The sequence below is a fragment of the Mytilus edulis genome, chromosome 3 (assembly GCF_963676685.1).
Source record: "Mytilus edulis chromosome 3, xbMytEdul2.2, whole genome shotgun sequence".
NCBI classification, from domain to species: domain Eukaryota; kingdom Metazoa; phylum Mollusca; class Bivalvia; order Mytilida; family Mytilidae; genus Mytilus; species Mytilus edulis.
Genome location: NC_092346.1, coordinates 49,234,230 through 49,241,036, shown reverse-complemented (window position 1 = coordinate 49,241,036; position 6,807 = coordinate 49,234,230). Strand labels below are relative to the sequence as shown.

The following is a 6,807-nucleotide window of genomic DNA, read 5'->3' as shown; positions in this document are numbered from 1 at the left end:
TTCCATAAAAGTCAACCAACTCGTGATGCCTTCCATAACATTTACGAAGGGATGATTTCAACATCACCATTTTGAACTCTTCGTTTAATAGCTTCCTTGTGAGCAACAACCGTATCAAGGAATAGTGATAGAAATATGCAAACCAGGGAATATCGTATTAATCGGGATATATATACACCGCTGCTAGAATGTTGCTACACAGAAATGGAAAGTTCACAGTTGGGAAGCTGAAATCAGATCATTTGTCGTAAAGTTTTGTTTTCAACCGATCATCATTGTCAATTTTTAGATATAAGTCAAGATATGAGGTAGACTTAGCTATATATGTAGTCCCCTTATCTCTAGTTCAATGGGATAGATGCATTCATCATAATCATCGCACTTTGAATTATTTAGTGAGAGAACATCATCTATATAGCGAAAAGTAAAGTTAAAGGATATTGCTTACTTTTTATCTTTCTTCCTAGGAAGTTCCAGTATAGATTCAGCTTCATAATAATAAAGGAACAAGTCGGCAAGACGAGAGACACACATGGTTCATATTTGAATGCCGACATTATGTTGAAAAACACGTCCTCCTCCTAACGTAACAAATGTGTTGTCAATCAAAAAATCAAGCATCTTTATAATATCAGTTTCAGAAACTGTTTTGTTTGAATCAGAGTGATTTTTTACATATTAGGATTTATCCATAACACAATACTTGTATCTACGTTGGCCATTCTGTTTTATGAAGCTATTAAACCAAGAGTTCCAAATGGTGAAGTTGAAATCATTCCTTCGTAAATTTTACGGACGCCATCACGAGTTGGTTGACCGTTATGGAATTACTGTTTCACAAATGATATCGGATATGTTCGTTACGTCGTAACTACAGTTCCCTTCCCTTTCATAAATGTGACCTACCGAATTGGACTATTTACCGGATTTGTTATCACATAAGCAACACGACAGGTGGCATATATGGAGCAGGATCTACTTACCCTTCCGGAGCACCGGAGATCACCCCTAGTTTTTGGTGGGGTTCGTGTTGTTTATTCTTTAGTTTTCTATATTGTGTCTTCTGTACTATTGTTTGTCTTTTTCATTTTAGGCCAAGGCGTTGTCAGTTTATTTTTGATTTATAAGTTTGGCTGTCCCTTTGATATATTTCGTCCCTTTTTAGTATACCGCTGTTCGAAATTCATAAATCGATTGAGAAAAAAAAAAAACAAATCCGGGTTACAAACTAAAACTGAAAACAATATACCGTTGTTTGTAAGAACGCTTATGATGTTTAGGTATCCATTGCAGAATTTAAAGTGATGGAAAATCCAGTTCTTCATCTTTGAATGTAATTCCAAAGTAATATACAATACATTCTTCTAGCAATTGCCAAACTAGCAAAGAAACACTTTCAAGACCATCTGCCCGGGAGTATCTTATAAAGCCCAAACGAAGAATTGGTAGAAATAAAAATGAGTCTAACCAAACTTAATAAAGGAGTAGGTCCAGTATTACACCTTTTCAGCCCCAACATATATAAGTTTTACAAAATTGTTAAAATGTAAACTTTCAGTATTATTGGAATGTAGAATACTTCTGTTACATAAACATGGGCTGTTTTAGACAAGACAATGCATATGTATTGGATATCAACATTATTAAGTCATGCTAAATTACTGAAATTTTAGCATTTTGGAAAAAAATTAGATGGTTTCCGTCTGAACTGGATGTAAATGGAAATATTTATTATCTTTTTTTGTTTTGTTTTATGCATTTTTTTAAATCAAATTTCAAAATACATTTCATACTGGAATCTTGTAAATAAATTCAAAATCAATTATGGGTCAATAACCAACAAAACATTGTCAAATATAATTAATGTATATACACATACTTGATCTCTGACATATATTGACGGGACTTGATTCATTACTTTTTATACGCCCGTCAAAATTTTGACGGGACGTATTATGGTATACAAATGTCCGGTGTCCGTCCGTCTGTCTGTCCGTCCGTCTGTCCGTCTGTCCGGCGTAAACATGTCGCACCGTAACTTGAGAACGACTTATCCAAATTTCATGAAACTTCATATATTTGTTTCTTATGATGGTCAAATTATCTGTATACTTTTTGGTGAAAATAAGATTTAAACTTTTTGAGTTACGGCACTTTGTAACTAAAACAGGGGTGTGTTTTTTTTCACATGTCGCACCGTATCTCAAAAACTTTTCTTGATTATTGCTTAAAACTTTACACACTTCTTAGTTATATTAATCTTAATATCTGTATACTTTTTGGTGATGATTCAAAATTTCATTTTTGAGTTTTTGAGTATTTTGTAAAAAAGGGGGAGGTTTTTTTTACATGTCGCGCCGTATCTCAAAAACGATTTATGATTATTGCTTAAATTTAACTTTACACACATCTTTGTTATATTAATCTTAAGATCTGTATACTTTTTGGTGATGATTCAAAATTTCATTTTTGAGTTATTGAGTATTTTGTAAAAAAGGGGGAGGGTTTTTTTACATGTCGTGCCGTATCTCAAAAACGATTTATGATTATTGCTTAAAATTTTACACACTTCTTTGTTATATTAATCTAAAGATCTGTATACTTTTTGGTGATGACTCAAAATTTTATTTTTGAGTTATTGAGTATTTTGTAAAAAAGGGGAGGTTTTTTTTACATGTCGCGCCGTATCTCAAAAACAATTTATGATTATTGCTTGAAACTGTACACACTTCTTTGTTATACTAATTTAAAGATCTGTATACTTTTTGGTTTGATTCAAAATTTTATTTTAGTGATATTTGTAAAAAAAAAACAGGGTGGGGGGGGGGGGGGGGGGGGGGTTTCACATGTCCCGCCGTGTCTCAAAAACAAATGGTTATTGCTTAAAACTTCCTCAGAAACTATTTATGATTATTGCATAAAACTTCCACACAAGACGTCGGGCGTATCATGCGCTCATGGCGCAGCTGTTTATTAGCTCACCTGTCCCGAAGGGACAAGTGAGCTTATGCCATCACTTGGCGTCCGTCGTCTGTCGTCCGTCGTCGTCTGTCGTCGTAAACTATTTCAAGAATCTTCTCCTCTGAAACTACTGGGCCAAATACTTTCAAACATTAACTGAATGTTCCTTAGGGTATCTTATTTATAAATTGTATCCGAAGTTTTGATCTATCAACAAACATGGTCGCCATTGCTAAAAATAGAACATAGGGGTCAAATGCAGTTTTTGGCTTATAACTCAAAAACCAAAGCATTTAGAGCAAATCTGACTGAATTAATATTGTTTATCAGGTCAAGATCTATCTGCCCTGAAATTTTCAGATGAATCAGACAACCCGTTGTTGGGTTGCTGCCCCTGAATTGGTAATTTTAAGGAAATTTTGCTGTTTTTGGTTATTATCTTGAATATTATTATAGATAAACTGTAAACAGGAATAATGTTCAGCAAAGTAAGATTTACAAGTAAGTCAACATGACGGAAATGGTCAGTTGACCCCTTTAGGAGTTATTGCCCTTTATAGTCAATTTTTAACCATTTTTCGTAAATCTTAGTAATCTTTTACAAAAATCTTCTCCTCTGAAACTACTAGGCCAAATACTTCCAAACTTTAATTGAATGTTCCTTAGGGTATCTAGTTTGTAAATTGTATCCGAAGTTATGATCTATCAACAAACATGGTCGCCATTGCTAAAAATAGAACATAGGGGTCAAATGCAGTTTTTGGCTTATAACTCAAAAACCAAAGCATTTAGAGCAAATCTGACATGGGGTAATATTGTTCATCAGGTCAAGATCTATCTGCCCTGAAATTTTCAGATGAATCAGACAACCTGTTGTTGGGTTGCTGCCCCTGAATTGGTAATTTTAAGGAAATTTTGCTGTTTTTGGTTATTCTTTTGAATATTATTATAGATAGAGATAAACTGTAAACAGGAAAAATGTTCAGCAAAGTAAGATTTACAAATAAGTCAACATGACGGAAATGGTCAGTTGACCCCTTTAGGAGTTATTGCCCTTTATAGTCAATTTTTAACCATTTTTCGTAAATCTTAGTAATCTTTTACAAAAATCTTCTCCTCTGAAACTACTGGGCCAAATACTTCCAAACTTTAACTGAATGTTCCTTAGGGTATCTAGTTTGTAAATTGTATCCGAAGTTATGATCTATCAACAAACATGGTCGCCATTGCTAAAAATAGAACATAGAGGTCAAATGCAGTTTTTGGCTTATAACTCAAAAACCTAAGCATTTAGAGCAAATCTGACGTTGGGTAATATTGTTTATCAGGTCAAGATCTAACTGCCCTGAAATTTTCAGATGAATCAGACAACCTGTTGTTGGGTTGCTGCCCCTGAATTGATAATTTTAAGGAAATTTTGCTGTTTTTGTTTATTATCTTGAATATAATTATAGATAGAAATAAACTGTAAACAGCAATGATGTTCAGCAAAGTAAGATCTTCAATTAAGTCAATTTGACCAAAATTGTCAATTGACCCCTTGAGGAGTTATTGCCCTTTAAAGACTTTTTTCACAATTTGTTCATCATGTTGACTTACTTTAAAAAATCTTCTCCTTTGAATTTGCTGTATCAATTTCAGCCAAACTTAGGCTAAATGAGTTTCAGAGTATCTAGTATAAATTTTATATTTTATTTCCTTGTATGTCAAGAAACATAGCTCCTATGGCTAAAATAGAACATAGGAGAAAATGATTATTTTTTTTTGGCTTTTGAAGAAAATAGGACGATCCAAAAAACATTTAAATAAATTGAAAAGCCAAAATAATCATTGATGAGAGATTTAACCAAAAGAATTAAGGTGAGCGATTCAGGCTCTTGCGAGCCTCTTGTTTCTCTTTCTCGACATGGCATTAAATTTTATTTTCTCTTGTTTTGAAGGATAAAAAGACACAAGAGTTGAATAGGTAATATAGAATAATGTTCATCCCTTGGTCTTCTTCTGACCGACAATAAAACGATTAAAAATGTGGAGATAGGTAAATTCGCAGCCACGTCCGGTCAGAATGGGGACATTAAAACAGACGCCTCGTGTAGAAAATGACTAGATTTCTGCATGCTTGCAATAATTCGGATAGATTTATAGGTTGCTTTTTATAAGGGTAAATAATGTCTCTTTAGAATATATACTGATTTTCCAGTAGTATTCCAATTTGTCTCCCATTGGTGCACCTTTACATGGTAAATTTTGTTTATTAATTCTCGTCTTGAACATTCATGAAATATTTGCTACTAGATGTTATGCAAACAACAATATAGTTATAACAAATCTGTATGACAAATTATAAATATTGACCGATGTTACCAAACATACACATTTTTATTTGTCGATCAGGGCTAGCAATAACAGGAGAGTAATAACAAAATTGTAATTGATAAGCACAATATGATAACATGGATAATGCGTACATGTAGTAGCTATTGACAGTGGTCCATAATCATTGACGGACACCTATTTATTAATGATTACCTTCATTATTAATTTACCTAAACACTAAAACGTTTGAGTTGTAGATACAAGTGAAAGATTGACCATTCAAATATACGTAACATTGTCAACTATATTTAATTGCTTTAAATGTGTACCCAAGAACCCTTATACGTGCACATTATAAGTAGGTCTGTTGTGAAGATAATGACTTCCAGTTTATTAAACCACATGATGGTCAAGAAAAGTAATTTGTTAAAATCCAACAAAAGCAGGTCAACACGCTTACTTTAAGGTAGGTAAATATTTACATTTCAGTTTGAAAAGTTAACCTGGTCAATTTATTAAATGTATATCTATGTGGAGCAAATCCATGGATACATGTCAAAGCCTAGCTACACAAATATGTAGTGTTGATGGTTCATCAGGTATCGGTTATAAATAGCCACATCAAACTATCTAAATAATAAAACGATTGAACTGAAATAGTCGGTATTCATGGTAATAAAATAATTATTATATAATTAAATGTTAAAGTGGTATGGGAGTCTAAAATAAAAATGATAGAATTTGTTCATACTTTGCCAAAACGTTGTATCTATTGATACATGTTGAAAAATATAATAAAAATGATAGGTCACCGCGCATTTTCTCAAGCTACAGGACGGGACAAAATGGCACATTTTGTATGGATTATACAGGAAAAAATACCATTTTGTGATTAGAAACTAAACAAAATGATAGAATTGTTAAATACTTCAGGAAAAGATAGCTTTCAGACACTGCTTTGAGAATATCAAAAGAAAAGATAGGGTCACCGTACGTTTTTTCCGGCTAAAATACAAAATAGGAAAATTCCATACAGAATCCTTCAGAAAATGAACTTTTTTTTAGAGTTACCTCCCCTTAAAATGCCAATTTAAAAAAATAAATAAAAAAACAACCAAAAATAATTAACATTTGCAAAAATATCAATATTTAGAAGTTATATTCTTATAAATTGGTACTTTTAAATGAAAATGTACATTAAACATCTGCATTCCTGCATCAAATTTTGCTAACTTGATGGAAAATCTGGACCTATGATTCTCTGTTTTTTACAATCCAAGATGGAGGAAGACACCCATACCACCTTAACAACGAAGTTCTGACTACTGGGCTGATGATAGACACCATGCTACCCTCGGGGGTCCACCATCAATGGCATCGAATGAAAAGTTATTAAAGGTACCAGGGGTCGTGTCGACGAAGCTGTCCTAGGACTAGGACGTGTCTTAGGATGGTCTTAGGACATGTCCTAGTTCTAAGTCAGGTTAACGACGGTGCCCTAAAATAAAGATATGTTATGATATGGTCGAA

At 33.1% G+C, this 6,807-nt stretch overlaps 1 protein-coding gene across 1 annotated transcript in view; it reads left to right on the top strand.

Annotated features, from left to right (window-relative positions):
• Positions 1-5,330: 5,330 nt before the first annotated feature.
• Positions 5,331-6,807, top strand: part of LOC139514330 (monocarboxylate transporter 12-like) — a 31,671-nt gene continuing 30,194 nt past the window's right edge. Inside the window, exon 1 of the mRNA XM_071303423.1 lies at positions 5,331-5,743. The gene's annotated coding sequence lies outside the window, so the exon portion shown is untranslated. The remainder of the gene's footprint in view (positions 5,744-6,807) is intronic.